Source organism: Kogia breviceps, chromosome 15 (genome assembly GCF_026419965.1).
Source record: "Kogia breviceps isolate mKogBre1 chromosome 15, mKogBre1 haplotype 1, whole genome shotgun sequence".
Classification (NCBI taxonomy): Eukaryota; Metazoa; Chordata; class Mammalia; order Artiodactyla; family Physeteridae; genus Kogia; species Kogia breviceps.
In genome coordinates, this window is record NC_081324.1 from 89,968,177 (window position 1) to 89,984,316 (window position 16,140).

The window sequence follows — 16,140 nt, forward strand, 5'->3', positions numbered from 1 at the left end:
TTTCTCAGGGATATATTCAGGGCCTTAGCGATAGAATCAGGGTATTATTTTGTGACCGCTTAGGCACTAAGGGACAGCATCAAAGGCTAAGTTGGGGAGGGCATCAGCGTCTTGGGGATAGTGTTAGGGACTTTGTAAGTTATAGCTTAGGCCATTAGATAGGGACAGCGTCAGGGGCTTATTAAGGGCAGTGTCAGAGACTTAATGAGGGACATCTTCAGGGCCTTAGTCACAGACAGGATCAGGTCCATATTTGGGACCAGTGTCAGGCTGTTATTTAGGGGCAGTGTCAGGGCCTTCTTTAGAGACAGCGTCAAGGCCCTTAGTTAGGAAGAGGGTCAGCGCCTGAGGACAGTGTCAGAGACTTACTTAAGCACATATTCAGGGCCTTAGTAATGGACAGGACAGGATCAGGACCACAGTGAGGGACATCTAAGTCTAGTAGGGACATTGTCAGGGCCTTAGATAGGGTCAGCATCAGGGCTGTAGTTAGGACCAGTGTCAGGCCGTTATTTAGAGACAAAATTAGGATGTTAGTTAAGGAAAAAGTCAGGAAATTAGTTACAGACAGTGTCAGCTTCTCAGGTAGAGACTTCAAGGTCTTAGAGCATCAGCATCTCAGGTCGGAACTGCATCAGGCCATTAGGTAAAGGCAGTGTCAAGGCGTTAATTAAGGAGGGTGTCAGGGCCTCAGAGAAAACCTTGAGGACCTTAGTAAGAGACACTTCAGGCTGTTCATTAGGGACATAACCGGGGTGTTATTTATCGGCAGAGTCAGGTTATTAGTGAAAGACAGCTCAGGCAATTAGGCACACCATCAGGGCCTTGGTTAGGGGCAGCGTCAGGGAGTAGTTGGGGAAAAAGTGAGGCCGTTAGGTAAAGACAGACTCGGGGCCTTAGTTAGAGACAATGTCAAGTTCTTCGTTAGGGACGCTGTTATGGCCTCAGTTAAAGATAACTTGAGGGTCTTAGTTAGAGATAGTGTCAGAGACTTAGTTATGGACATCTTTAGGGCCTCGGGTAATTTGAGGGCCTTAGTAAGAGACATTTGGGGTCATTAGTAACATCGTCAGGACCTTAGTGCCGTCTTCAGTACATCATTTATGGGCCGCATCAGGGCATTAATGAGAGACAGCTCATGTTCTTAGGGACCGTGTCAGGGCCTTAGTTAGGGACTGCATCAGGGCCTTTGTTAGGGAAAGAGTGAGGCCATTAGTTAAAGACAGACTCAGGGCCTTAGTTAGAGACAGCCTCAGTCCTTAATTAGGGAGAGTGTCAGGGCCTCAGTTCTTTAACTGATAGTGTCAGTTTCAGGACCTTGGGCCTTTGTTAAGGACAGCTTCCAGGTCTCAGGGACAGGGTCATGGCCTCAGGACTAATTTCAGGGCCTTAGTTAGGGACAGCATCAGGGATTTATTTAGCATAAGAGGCTCGACATTAGTTAAAGACAAGGTTAGGTTAAGGTCTAGGGATAGCGTCAGGAAATGACCTAGGGATAGTGTCAAGACCATAGCTACTTAGAGCATCAGTGCTTAATTTAGGACCAGTGTCAGGGCTTCAGGTAGGGACAGCGTCAGAGCCTGACTTGGGGAGAGCGACAGGGCCTGAGTGAGGCCTAGAGTCAGGCCCTTAGCTAGGGGCAGTGTCAGAGAATGACTTAGGAGCACCATAAGGGCCTCAGTAGGAACAGCCTAAGGGGTTTGTTAAAGACATTATCAGGGCCTCTGTTAGAGACAGCGTCAGGGCCTCACTTAGGGACAGCGTCAAGGCTTACTTAGAGACAGTTTCAGGACCTTAGTAAGAGATGGGTCAGGATATAAGCTCAGGATACTGTCAGGACTTTAGATATTGATGGCAGCAGGGCCTTAGTTAGACACAGTGTCAGGGCCTGTGTTAGGACTAGCATCTGGTTCTCTGTTAGGTACAGTGTCAGGGCCTGAGTTAGGAACAGTGTCAGTGTGGGATTTAGGACGAGCATCTAGGCCTTAGTTAGGGACAGTGCCACGGCCTTGGGGCTAAATTCAGGGCCTGAGGGATTCACAGCATAAAGGCTTCAGTTAGTATAAGAGGCAGGACATTTGCTAGGGACAGGGTTAGGGTTAGGGATCGTGTCAGGAAATGACCTAGCGATAGTGTCAAGACCTTAGTCACTGAGAGTATCAGGACCTTATTTAGGACCAGTGTCAGGGCTTCAGGTAGGGACAGCATCAGAGCCTGACTTAGGGAGAGCGACAGGGCCTGAGTGAGACGTAGCATCAGGCCCTTAGCTGGGGACACTGTCTGGGCATGACTTAGGAGCAGCATCAGGGCCTTTGTTGCATCAGCATTAGGGTCTTAGTTAAAGACATGGTCAGGGCCTGAGTTAGGCACAGCATCAAGGCCTCAGTTAGGCATAGCTTCAGGGCCTGAGTTAGGCACAGCCTCACGTCTTCACGTAGGGACAGCGACAGGGCTTTCTTAGGGACAGTGTCAGGACCTTGCTTAGAAATGGTTCAGGATATTAGCTCAGCATAGTGTCCGGATTTTAGTTATTGCCGTCAGCAAGGTCTATATTAGGGACAGATTTCGGGCCGTAGTTAGAGTGTGTCAGGGTTTTAGTTAGAGCTAGTCAGGGCCTTAGTTGGGGAGAGCATTAGGGCTTCAGGGAGTATAAAAGGCAGAACATTAGCTCGGGACAGAGTCAGCTTCCAGGCGAGGCGTAGTGTCAGGAAGTGAGCTACAGATAGCGTGAAGACCTTAGTCATTGAGAGCGTCAAGGCCTTAGTTAGGGAGAGCATTAGGGCTTCAGGGAGTATAAAAGGCAGAACATTAGCTCGGGACAGAGTCAGCTTCCAGGCGAGGGGTAGTGTCAGGAAGTGAGCTACGGATAGCGTGAAGACCTTAGTCATTGAGAGCGTCAGGGCCTTAGTTAGGGAGAGCATAGGGCTTCAGGGAGTATAAGAGGCAGAACATTAGCTCGGGACAGAGGCAGCTTCAAGCCAAGGGGTAGTGTCAGGAAGTGAGCTACGGATAGTGTGAAGACCTTAGTTATTGAGAGCGTCACGGCCTTACTTAGGACCAGAGTCAGAGCCTTAATCAGGACCAGTGTCAGGGCTGATGTAGGGATAGTGTCAGAGCCTAACTAAGGTGCGGCAATAGGGCCTAAGTGAGGCCTATCTTTAGGGCCTGAGTTAGGGACAGTGTCAGGGCATGATTTAGGATTAGTATAAGGGCGTCTGTAGGATCAACGTTAGGGTCTTCTTTAAAGACATTCTCATGGCCTCTGTTAGGGACAGCCTCAGGGCCTCACTTAGGGACAGTGTCAGGGCTTACGTTGGGACAGTTTCAGGACCTTGGTAAGACATGGGTGAAGATATTGGCTCAGGATAATGTCAGGACTTTAGATATTGACGGCAGCAGGGCCCCAGAGACCGTGTCAGGGCATGACCTAGGACAAGCATCAGAGCCTTTGTTAGGTACTGAGTTAGGTTGTAGTGTCAGGGCCTGAGTTAGGACCTCCAGGCCTCAGTTAGGGACAGGGTCACGGCCTCGGAACTAATATCAGGGCCTTAGTTAGGGACAGCGACAGGGATTTATTTAGTATAAGAGGCTAGACATTAGTTAAACACAAGGTTAGGTTAAGGTCTAGGAATAGTGTCAGGACATGAACTAGGGATAGTGCCAAGACCTTAGTTACTTAGAGCATCAGGACCTAATTTAGGACCAGTGTCAGGGCTTGAGGTAGGGACAGCGTCAGAGCCAGACTTAAGGAGAGTGACAGAGCTCGAGTGAGGCCTAGTGTCAGGTCCTTAGCTAGGGATACTATCAGGGCATGACTTAGGAGCAGCATAAGGGCCTCATTAGGATCAGCCTCAGGAGCTTTGCTAAAGCCATTATCAGGGCCTGAGTTAGGCACAGCCTCCGGTCTTCACGTCGGGATAGCAACAGGGCTTTCTTAGGGACAGTGTCAGGACCTTGGTTAGAAATGGGTCAGGATATTAGCTCAGCATAGTGTCTGGATTTTTGTTTTTGCTGGTAGCAGGGCCTGTATTAGGGACAGATGCTGGACCTTAGTTAGAGACAGTGTCAGGGCTTGAGTTAGGATTAGCATCAGAACCTTTGTTAGGTACAGTGTCAGGGAGTGAGTTAGGAGTAGTGTCAGTGCCTTAGTTAGGGAGAGTGTCAGGGTCTGAGTTAGGAACAGTGTCAGGGCCTTAGTTAGGCTAGAGATTCCAGGACCTTCCCTGAGTTCCAAAGGGCAGGTTCGAACAGTTGCTCATCAGGGAAAGGAGGAGATGCAGAGACGAGAGAGAAACCATCAAGAAGCAATAGTGCAGCCTTGGGCCAGGATCCTGGTTTTCCCTCAAGGGATACAGGTAAGAGTATCTTTGGGCTCTTTACCAACCTAAAACCCCCACAAAATAGAAGATTTTAGTCTTCTTCATTCCAGAGAAGCTCATCAAGAGACCATCTGAGGCCAGATTAAAGTGAGTTAAGGCCCTGTACACACACTAATCCTTAAGATCAACTGTTTCCTTAAACCATTGCTGTAAACCTCCTCACCAGATCCTCCTGCATTGGGACACATGGTTTTTGAGGGCACGAGTTTTCTGTGTCCCCCTTTGGCTGCCAAAGCAGTAAAGCTATTCTTTTCTACTTCCTGCAAACCCCTCTCTCTGAGATTCGATTTGGCACTGGTGCACAGAGGTCGAGTTTTCGACATTACATTTAGTACCCAATGTGGGCCTGACTTGGGGATGTCCCCTGTAGGTACCCTGACTTGATCGGACACTGAGATTTTCTCCACACCAGCCTCTTCCGAGAGAGTGTAGAGTTGCAGAATTCCTTTAGAGGTCAGACCACCTGGGACCCTTGCCTGGAAAGGCCGAGCCCCAGTCATCCCAGCAGTTAGAACTCTGGGGCAGGAGTAGATGGTGGAAGAGGAACCACCCTAGCAGCTGCTGAGGCTGTCTTTGCCTTGAGGACGTTCCTCTCTTCCTCCTGCCTGGAGTGCCCCAAATGTCCTACTTCAAGGGACTATTTTGGGGAACCAGAAAAATAGCATTTGGGATGTTGCAGCAACTCAGCCAGCATGGGGTAACACTCTGGCATGCAGTCTGAGGTCCTTTTAGCCCGGTACATTTGGGGGAACCTCGGTTCCCATTTGGGTGACTTTTCATTCCAGGAAATCTCATTTGGGAGGTGCACCACTTGAACAGAGGTCACAGGCTAAGTTGAGACTTGGAAGCTTATTTGAGCCTTGTGCTGTTTGGTTTTTGGTTTCTCTTTGGTTTCTGGTTCCTTTGGTTTGAGGCTTCGGTTGGTGTTTAGGATTTTGTTTTGTTCTTAGTCTGTGTGTGAGTGTTCTATAGTTCAAACATAAGAAGTGCTTCTTCTTCAGTTCCATCTGCTAGCCAATGGGCAAAATCCTGGCATACAGGTCAACCTATAGTTGTAAACCTAAGACTATGAAAAGAATGAAATTCTATTGTAATTTTGTCTGGCCAATGTATGGATACATTCTTGAAGAACGAGGAAAGGTGGTCTTTGAATGGTAGCCTAAATGACTATACTATCCTTCAGCTAGAGTTATTTTGTCACAGGAAGAGAAAGACAAAAGAAGTTCCATATGTTCAAGCATTTATGAAGCTACGTAATAAAGAAAGTGAGCAGCTAGGTAACAGGCTGATGGTACAAAGAGAAAAGAAAGTCACTTTGTACTAGAGCTGGTGGTTTCTGAATGCAGAAAATAATAAGGGGCAACATAAGATGGATACAGAAGGTGATGAACATTTGTGCAAAGGGAACATTGAGAAAAGAGTTGTGCATGACCAGGATTTTCTAAGATGGATTTTGTTGGAAGTGGGTTAGGCCAAGCCTGGATTTGGTTTCTCCCTCCAAAGTTTTCTTGGAATGCTGCTTTTGATTGCAAAGAGCTTGTGAGTTCCTTTGCCTGTGTCTGTGATCTCTATTTTTGTTTGAAATCTCTTTGCTTTGGTTCAGTGAATAAGTGTTGTTTGGCCAATTCTAACAGTTTTTTTAATCTCCAGCTAACTTTGAGATGCTTTAGAAGGCCCTTGAGCCATCTCAGAGAGAAATGTTTGATTAGTATGTTAAATTACATGGAATTCCTAAAAATCTAGTATGTCCTGGTAAAATTTTTTCACTCATAATTCTATATATTTTAAAATGTTGTATGTAGCAGCAATCATGGCTTCTTTTGTCATTTACATTGTGATCAAATGTTTAACCATGAATTTTAAGTCCTTATGTGTTTTATAGATAGTTGCTGTTGTGCTCTAGCACTTTGCAAAAGTGCTCCATCTTCAAGAAGATCTATGTGAAGGACCTTTTGGCAAGCACAGGTCTCTGATAAGTTTCATACCATAATGCCAAACTGGGTAAGAAATGAAAAATCTTAATGTAGAATCGGATGGCTTCATAAAAAGTTAATGAAAGGATTGGTTACTGAGTCAACTGGTGAGTATGGTTATAATGTATTTGGTTTTTTGTTACTGGCTTTGATCTGTGTTTTCCAGACACAGGGAAGTCCTTGCGCTCAAGCTACTTAGGACTTGGAGCAATTGGATAAATGACACCTCTGTACTGAAGTGTGTATTTATGAAGGTTACTGTGTTGGCTTCATTTTGCCCTGATGTTTAAGAGGAAAGGAAAACTATCTACTGAAATGATCAGAATGTACTTACTCATGATGTTTCACTGTTTGCTTTAGGTCTACTGCTAAAAGCACGTGTACAATGCTTGTGTGACAATTGGGTATGAATAATAAAATGTATGGCCTATATAAAGCGTTTTCTCATTAACATACCTCTGAGCATGTTCACGATAGCTGATCAGTATTCCCCCAATGCGGATTAACTAGGCAAATATAAAGGAGGCGTAGCGCTGAGGGACATGGTCTACACATGGGCCAAACAGCTGAATCATTCTGACACTGATGGATTGACATTTTGATCACCAATGCTTTCTATTGAAAGACTTGTAATGAAAAGGGAAAAAAACTCTTCACGTATTGAGGTGTGAGGAAGTCACTCTGGCTTATACCTGGTTTAACTTAAATTTTACTGACCAACGTGGCCTGTTTTATGGTCTTTTGGATACGAATTGTACATCTGCTTTGGCATTGAGGACGGGAATGCATTTGACAGTCAAAAAGGAGTAACTAGGGTTCAGACACCCAAGATAAACCTAAGTGACCATTGTAGATGTGATTTAGATGCATTCCTGTAATTTTTGTTTTGTTTTCTTTTTAAGTTTTTTTTTTGATGTGGACCATTTTGTAATTCTATTGAATTTATTACAATATTGTTTCTGTTTCATGTTTTGGTTTTTTGGCTGCGAGGCATGTGGGATCTTAGCACCCTGCCCAGGGATCCAACCGGCAACCCCTGCATTGGAAGGTGAAGTCTTAAACACTGAACCGCCAGGTAAGTCCCCACATTCCTGTATTGTTGAAATTCAATTTCTTAGCTATATCACACTCAGGCTGCCACTAGCCATTCTCAAAATAATGTCTGCTGATAGCTGCAACCATACGTTTTCAAGGAATCCTCTCTTAACTATTAAATTCCAAACAATGATGTTAGATCAGATACTAATAGAAGAGAAATATGTGTAGTGGTCATTAGCGACTGTTATGGATACATCAATACTACGTCAGAAGTTAAAACCTACTTAGGTAGAATTAGACAACTGGCTACGAAGTCTCTCAGTGTCAGTGTCAGTTCCAGACCAGCTTTCAGAATTACGCTCCTGAAATCCTAAGAGAATGAGATCTTTTTAATATTAATTTTACAGTTGTTAACGCCTCCTATTTTAACTGGATTGGTTGCACAAAAATGGTGAAAAAAGGGACTAAGGTCTTAATTGTACGAGTCTCACGAACAGGACTTACGGTTAGGCTTAGCGCCGGGAGAGGGTTAGGGAAAGATTGGGGTACAGATACGTGCTAGGGGGAGTGTACGGGCCAGGGTATGGGTTATCGTTAGGGTAGGCCTCAGGCTTCAGGCTGCGGGTGAGGTCCCGTGGTCAGGGTCTGGGCTGGAGCTAGGGTTAGGGTTGGGCCCCCGGTGAGGTTGAGGGTCGCGATCGGGGTGCGGATACGTGTTAGGGGGCGTGTGCGGCGCAGAGCGCAGCGTACCGTTAGGGTAGGCCTCAGGCTTCAGGCTGCGGGGGAGGCCCAGGGGTCAGGGTCAGGGCTGGAGCTAGGGTTAGGGTTAGGACCCGGTGAGGCAGAGGGTCGAGATCGGGGTGCGGATGCGTGTTAGGTGGAGTGTGCGTCGTAGGGCACGGTGTGCCGTTAGGCTAGGCCTCAGGCGTCAGGCTGCGGGGGAGGCCCAGGGGTCAGGGTCAGGGCTGGAGCTAGGGTTAGGCTTAGGCCCCCGGTGAGGCTGAGTGTTGAGATCGGGGTGCGGATGCGAGTTAGGGGGCGTGTGCGTTGTAGGGCGCATCGTGCCGTTAGGCTAGGCCTCAGGCTACAGGCTGCGGGGGAGGCCTAGGGGTCAGGGTCAGGGCTGGAGCTAGGGTTAGGGTGAGGCCCCCGGTTAGGCTGAGGGTCGAGATCAGGGTGGGGATGCGTGTTAGGGGACGAGTGCGTCGTAGGGCGTGGCATGCCGTTAGGCTAGGCCTCAGGCTTCAGGCTGCGAGGGAGGCCTAGGGGTCAGGGTAAGGGCTGGAGATAGGTTTAGGGTGAGGCCCCCGGTGAGGCTGAGGGTCGAGATCGGGGTGCGGATGCGTGTTAGGGGGCGTGTGCGTCGTAGGGGGCAGTGTGCAGTTAGGCTAGGCCTCAGGCTTCAAGCTGAGGGGGAGGCCTAGGGGTCAGGGTCAGGGCTGGAGCTAGGGTAAGGGTTAGGCCCCAGGTGAGGCTGAGGAACGAGGTCGGGGTACGGACACGTGTGAGGGGGCGTGTGCGGCGTAGGGCGCGGCATGCCGTGAGGCTAGGCCTCAGGCTTCAGGCCTGGCGGCCCGGCGAAGGGCCAGAGCTAGGGTTAGGGTTAGGCTCCCCGTGAGGCTGAGGCTCGAGGTCGGGGTACGGACACGTGTGGGGGGGCGTGTGCGGCGTAGGGCGCGGCATGCCGTGAGGCTAGGCCTCAGGCTTCTGGCCTGGCAGCCCGGCGAAGGGCCGGAGCTAGGGTTAGGGTTAGGCTCCCCGTGAGGCTGAGGCTCGAGGTCGGGGTACGGACACATGTGGGGGGGCGTGTGCGGCGTAGGGCGTGGCGTGCCGTGAGGCTAGGCCTCAGGCTTCAGGCCTGGCGGCCCGGCGAAGGGCCGGAGCTAGGGTTAGGGTTAGGCCCCCGGTGAGGCTGAGGCTCGAGGTCGGGGTACGGACACGTGTGGGGGGGCGTGTGCGGCGTAGGGCGCGGCATGCCGTGAGGCTAGGCCTCAGGCTTCAGGCCTGGCGGCCCGGCGAAGGGCCGGAGCTAGGGTTAGGTTTAGGACTCCGGTGAGGCTGAGGCTCGAGGTCGGGGTACGGACACGTGTGGGGGCGCGTGTGCGGCGTAGGGCGCGGCATGCCGTGAGGCTAGGCCTCAGGCTTCAGGCCTGGCGGCCCGGCGAAGGGCCGGAGCTAGGGTTAGGGTTAGGCCCCCGGTGAAGCGGAGGCTCGAGGTCGGGGTACGGACACGTGTGGGGGGGCCTGTGCGGCGTAGAGCACGGCATGCCGTGAGGCTAGGCCTGAGGCTTCTGGCCTGGCGGGCCGGCGAAGGGCCGGAGCTAGGGTTAGGGTTAGGCCCCCGGTGAGGTTGAGGCTCGAGGTCGGGGTACGGACACGTGTGGGGGGGCGTGTGCGGCGTAGGGCGCGGCATGCCGTGAGGCTAGGCCTCAGGCTTCAGGCCTGGCGGCCCGGCGAAGGGCCGGAGCTAGGTTTAGGGTTAGGCCCCCCGTGAGGCTGAGGCTCGAGGTCGGGGTACGGACACGTGTGGGGGGGCGTGTGCGGCGTAGGGCGCGGCATGCCGTGAGGCTAGGCCTCAGGCTTCGGGCCTGGCGGCCTGGCGAAGGCCCGGAGCTAGGGTTAGGGTTAGGACTCCGGTGAGGCTGAGGCTCGAGGTCGGGGTACGGACACGTGTGGGGGGGTGTGTGCAGCGTAGGGCACGGCATACCGTGAGGCTAGGCCTCAGGCTTCAGGCCTGGCGGCCCGGCGAAGGGCCGGAGCTAGGGTTAGGGTTAGGCCCCCGGTGAGGCTGAGGCTCGAGGTCGGGGTACGGACACGTGTGGGGGGGCGTGTGCGGCGTAGGGCGCGGCATGCCGTGAGGCTAGGCCTCAGGCTTCAGGCCTGGCGGCCCGGCGAAGGGCCGGAGCTGGGGTTAGGGTTAGGCCCCCCGTGAGGCTGAGCCTCGAGGTCGGGGTACGGACACGTGTGGGGGGGCGTGTGCGGCGTAGGGCGCGGCATGCCGTGAGGCTAGGCCTCAGGCTTCAGGCCTGGCGTCCCGGCGAAGGCCCGGAGCTAGGGTTAGGGTTAGGCCCCCGGTGAGGCTGAGGCTCGAGGTCGCGGTACGGACACGTGTGGGGGGGCGTGTGCGGCGTAGGGCGCGGCATGCCGTGAGGCTAGGCCTCAGGCTTCAGGCCTGGCGGCCCGGCGAAGGGCCGGAGCTAGGGTTAGGGTTAGGCCCCCGGTGAGGCTGAGGCTCGAGGTCGGGGTACGGACACGTGTGGGGGGGCGTGTGGGGCGTAGGGCGCGGCATGCCGTGAGGCTAGGCCTCAGGCTTCAGGCCTGGCGGCCCGGCGAAGGGCCGGACTTAGGGTTAGGGTTAGGCCCCCGGTGAGGCTGAGGCTCGAGGTCGGGGTACGGACACGTGTGGGGGGGCGTGTGCGGCGTAGGGCACGGCATGCCGTGAGGCTAGGCCTCAGGCTTCAGGCTGCGGGGGAGGCCTAGGGGTCAGGGTTAGGGCTGGAGATAGGTTTAGGGTGAGGCCCCCGGTGAGGCTGAGGGTCGAGATCGGGGTGGGGATGCGTGTTAGGGGACGTGTGCGTATTAGGGGGCAGTGTGCAGTTAGGCTAGGCCTCAGGCTTCAAGCTGAGGGGGAGGCCTAGGGGTCAGGGTCAGGGCTGGTGCTAGGGTAAGGGTTAGGCCCCAGGTGAGGCTGAGGCTCGAGGTCGGGGTACGGACACGTGGGGGGGGGCGTGTGCGGCGTAGGGCGCGGCATGCCGTGAGGCTAGGCCTCAGGCTTCAGGCCTGGCGGCCCGGCGAAGGGCCGGAGCTAGGGTTAGGGTTAGGCCCCCGGTGAGGCTGAGGCTCGAGGTCGGGGTACGGACACGTGTGGGGGGGCGTGTGCGGCGTAGGGCGCGGCATGCCGTAAGGCTAGGCCTCAGGCTTCAGGCCTGGCGGCCCGGCGAAGGGCCGGAGCTAGGATTAGGGTTAGGCCCCCCGTGAGGCTGAGGCTCGAGGTCGGGGTACGGACACGTGTGGGGGGGCGTGTGCGGCGTAGGGCGCGGCATGCCGTGAGGCTAGGCCTCAGGCTTCAGGCCTGGCGGCCCGGCGAAGGGCCGGAGCTAGGGTTAGGGTTAGGCCCCCGGTGAGGCTGAGGCTCGAGGTCGGGGTACGGACACGTGTGGGGGGGCGTGTGCGGCGTAGGGCGCGGCATGCCGTGAGGCTAGGCCTCAGGCTTCAGGCCTGGCGGCCCGGCGAAGGGCCGGAGCTAGGGTTAGGGTTAGGCCCCCGGTGAGGCTGAGGCTCGAGGTCGGGGTACGGACACGTGTGGGGGGGCGTGTGCGGCGTAGGGCGCGGCATGCCGTGAGGCTAGGCCTCAGGCTTCAGGCCTGGCGGCCCGGCGAAGGGCCGGAGCTAGGGTTAGGGTTAGGCCCCCCGTGAGGCTGAGGCTCGAGGTCGGGGTACGGACACGTGTGGGGGGTGTCCCCTGAATTGGCAGGCGCAGTCTTAACCCCTGCATCACCAGGGAAGTCCCAGAATCGCCGTCTCTTTTTTAATACACCTTAAGCCCAAAGAATCCATGGAAGATTGTTAGAGATAATAAGAGAATAAAATATTGTAAGGACTATAACAGAAGCATATAGTACACTGTTCATATAGACCCATCCCAAGCAGTTACAAAGTATATTATAAAGAAAGCTGCAATTTTCAAAGAATAACATAAATTATACCCACAAACTCCCAATATTTCCTGAATCGTTGCAATCTGAAACCCTATTGTAGGAAGCAGAACACTCCAGGAGACATTCTACAAATGAAGGCCTCTAAACCCTGTGGGTGGATAAGGAATTCTGGAAGGAAGGTATCCTCACCCAAGGAAAGCAGGTTCCTATACTTTTCTCACATCACATCCCTGTACAACTCCCATTGATCTTGGTCCAGGCATTCCCAGTCCTCTTGAGATAAATCTATGGGCACATCCTGGAATGTCAGCAGTCCCTGAAATTAAAAGTACACATGCCATGTGGCCACGGGAAGAGTTCATAATATGACCCAAGAAGAAAAGAGCAAATTAAGAGAACTGGTTTTAATTTAGAAGAGTGTCTTCAATCATCCACTAATATATATATATATATATATATATATATATATATATATATATATATATATATATTTTTTTTTTTTTTTTTACAAAGTAACTTTCTCTATTTCTAACTACAAAAAAAGAGTATGGCATGTGATCCACAAAACCAGTATAGAGACTATACTTATCTGGAAAAGAAATAATAAAATGATGGTTTCAACACAGGCATATGCATTTTTGAGTGTTTTATTTATATCAAACTGGATAAGATGTGTGTATTTCTCAGACAGAAAAGACATGTCGAGGTAGAAATGTACCTTACAACTATTCATGGGTCCACAGGTACACTGGAGAGACTGTAAAATTGCAGATTGTGATTCAGTAGGTCCGGTGGGCCTGAGTTCTATTTTTTTAACAAGCTCATTTTTAACTAGTGATGCCACAGTCTCTGATTCATTAACGACAATTGTGAATAGCAGAGAGACAATTAGAAAGGTGAAAATTCGTATTTAGAGGCTTCCCTGGTGGCGCAGTGGTTGAGAGTCCGCCTGCCGATGCAGGGGACACGGGTTCGTGCCCCGGTCCAGGAGGATCCCGCATGTCGCGGAGTGGCTGGGCCCCTGAGCCATGGCCGCTGAGCCTGCGCATCCGGAGCCTGTGCTCCGCAATGGCAGAGGCCACAGCAGTGAGAGGCCTGCGTATCGCAAAAAATAAATAAGTAAATAAATAAAATCGTATTTAATTTTGAACTTCAAGTGTGTTATGGATTTCACACGTTTAATAGGATAGTAAGCACAGCAGCAACCACCATTTGTGAACATTCACTGTAGACCGTGTGTATCTTTGTGACTTTTTGTGTAGGATTCCAGGAAAAAGGCCTGCGCTGCGGCCACAGTGGGCGGGGCCCTCAGGCCGGGCCGCCCCTCCAGGACCCCCGACGGGGCCCTGAGCTGCTGGCGGCTCCTCCCCCGGCGCCCCGCTCCCTCCCAGGATGCCTCGGGGCAGAACGGCCCCACCCACTGCGCCCAGAACGGAGCCCGCGTTTCCTCAGAGCTGGAGCTCCCGGCTCGGGGTCTCTTCCCTCCGCCGTCACGGAGCTGCCCTGGCGCCCGAGGGGAGGGTGGCCTCACTGACGCTGCCGGCTGCGGAGGGGCCCCGGCGGCCGAAGCCGCGACAGTCGTGGGGACGGCGGGCCGGGTAAGTGGGTCCGGTGCCGGGCGGCCGCGCAAGAGCAGCTTCTGAGGGGAAGGGCTTCGCGGCCACCCGCCGCTGCTGTGCAGAACGAGCGGCCTCGGGGTCTGGTCCCGGGGAACTTCGGCCCCTCCTCTCGGCCCTGCCCTCGGCCTGGCTCGCGGGGCCCGGGGGGACGTGGGGAGAGGGCGGCCTGAGCGTCCTGAGGGGACACGGGGCGAGGGAGGCGCAGGGTCCGGCCGCAGCGTCAGCGACCCTCCTCCCGACGGCGGGGAAAGCGGCGAAAGTTCCTCCCGAGGCTCCCAGGCCTCTTGTTCAGCCGAGGCCCTGGGCGCCCCTTCCTCCCTGAGCTAAAGCACCGGGGGGAGGGGACAGGGCGGGGGGCTGGCGCAGGTGATGGGGGACGTGAAAAGGTGATTGTCAGCTAAGGAGAACCTGCTCTCCAAGGTGAGGAATGCAGCGCTTTCCTTTGTATGCGAAGATGCCGGAGTCAGGCTCACGAATTCCTTCCTTTGATATGCACCTCCGCTCTCTGGGGCCTGCATTCTGTATTTACATATCCTGAATTCCCCTCACACTGGAGGGCTGCAGGTGCTGATGGCTGTGACATCCTTTGTTTACTGAGATGGCAAGAAATATTCCGTTTCTCACAGGCTTGAGGGGCAGACAGTGAAGAAGCGTCGGAGAGTCTCACTCAGCATCATCACCCCAGGAGCAGACCAGGAAGCTGAGGCTCCAAGAAGCCAAATAATCCAGCCGGAAGCACGGCTGTGGGACCACGGAGTAGGGTCTGCACCCATCGCCCACCCAGGGGGACTGCCCACTCCCCGCAGCTTCCACGCCTGTTCCCTTCACCCCCTCCCGGGGCCAGCTCACAGGGCCGCCTCCTGGGGGCACTCACTCACCTTCTTCTAACAGGATCCGTCTCACTGTCCTGTTCTGGGATCATCCGGAAGGCTTGTCACTCTGAAGCAGGTTCAGCCTCACGTCACCAGGGTAGCTTTCCTGGATCACACTCACCACCTGCACGTCCACCCTCAGCTCAGACCCGGAAAGGCCCCTCGGCCCCGAGCCCCATGGCTCTGCCTGGGCTGCCACCCCCTCCTGCCTGGTCCGTCCCTCTCGTGTCCCCTGCAGGGTCACCAGGAGCTCCCACCTGCCCCAGGCAGGCTGTCTGCTCTGTCCTGAGGAGGCCTCCGTGGTGTCAGGTGGAAGGCACAAGAGGTACCTGTGGGGTCTCCCTCACGCAGCACAGTGGCCAGCACCCACCTACTGACCTCATCACTCGGGATGGACGGGGGTTCAGGGGGTCCGTGGCATCTCCTGGTTCTCATTTCATCCCAGCGCTGCCCACAGGGAAGTTGCTAAGCAACTCTGTGCCGGCTGCACAGAGAGGACGCTCATACACACACACCCCTCCCAGCACACGGGGCTCTCGTGGCCAGGCCCCTCCCAGGATATGGTGCTCACCTGAGCAGGTACCCAGCAGCCCCCGGGGCTCTCGTGGTCAGGCCCCTCCCAGGATATGGAGCTCACCTGGGCAGGTACCCAGCAGCCTCCGGGGCTCTCGTGGTCAGGCCCCTCCCAGGGTATGGAGGTCACCTGGGCAGGCACCCAGAAAGGCTGGGCACACAGGAACCGTGCAAGTAGCCCTCATTGCAGAGCACCCCCAGCCCACCTGTTGGTCAGAGCTGACACAAAGCACCTCAGAGCAGGACCTGAACTAACAAACAGCAGCTCTGACAGGTCTGCTTGGGCTTCACTCTGTGTGGCCTCCTTCCACTGGGTTTTCCAGAGGCTTCCACTGCAGCTGAGGCACCAGGCCTCTGTCTCCACCCACCACCCCTCCTCTCCCTTACTCCTGGCTTCTTCTCATTAGGAGAGGGTCTTCTTGAAGTTGTCTCCCACTCATGAACCAGACAAAATGTTGAGAAAACAAGCAGAGTTGCAGCCCCGTGTCTATCCTGACCCTCAGGAAACCACACCTGTTCCTTGGACCTGGCCAGTTCAGCAAGGCCCATTTTCTGCAACTCTGAGCCCCTGATGGGTGAGGATTGGCTGACCTGGGCAGCCTGATCGGGCTGGCCAGCCCTCCCCAGGTGTGCCTGGGCTGAGGTCAATATAAACACCGCTCCAGACAGCAAGAGCCCCTGCAGCTGTGCCTGACGCCATATTCTCTGCCCCGTCAGCAGTCTCGGGGCTGGGCTGGTGGGAGGGAGTAGGGCTCACGGCTCTGTGCGTGGCCCGGTGCGAGTGGGGCTCTGCTGGACTTTCTGCAGGAGTTGCCAGTTTGCTGCCTGCTAAAGAAGAGGATGTGTCACCCATACCTGCCACTGGAATTTCACACCGGGCAGAGGTGAGGAAGGAAAAAAGCAGTGGGGGCCGGAACAGGAGGGGTACGTCAGGCAGGGAGATGGAAAGTTTCCAGAAGTGCGCCCGGGGTTACGACCATCCTGCCTGGCCTGCAGGCACCAACTCGGCCTGCGTGCTGTCGCTGGTG

The 16,140-nt window shown here is 54.1% G+C and overlaps 1 long non-coding RNA gene across 1 annotated transcript; it reads right to left on the reverse strand.

The window, feature by feature from the left end:
- Positions 1-14,014: 14,014 nt before the first annotated feature.
- On the reverse strand, positions 14,015-14,984 carry LOC136792654 (uncharacterized). The gene is made up of 3 exons (XR_010836750.1): positions 14,918-14,984; positions 14,546-14,663; positions 14,015-14,408 (listed from the first exon to the last, which is right to left on the reverse strand). It is a non-coding gene; the product is annotated as an uncharacterized lncRNA (long non-coding RNA).
- Between the last annotated feature and the right edge of the window lie 1,156 nt (positions 14,985-16,140).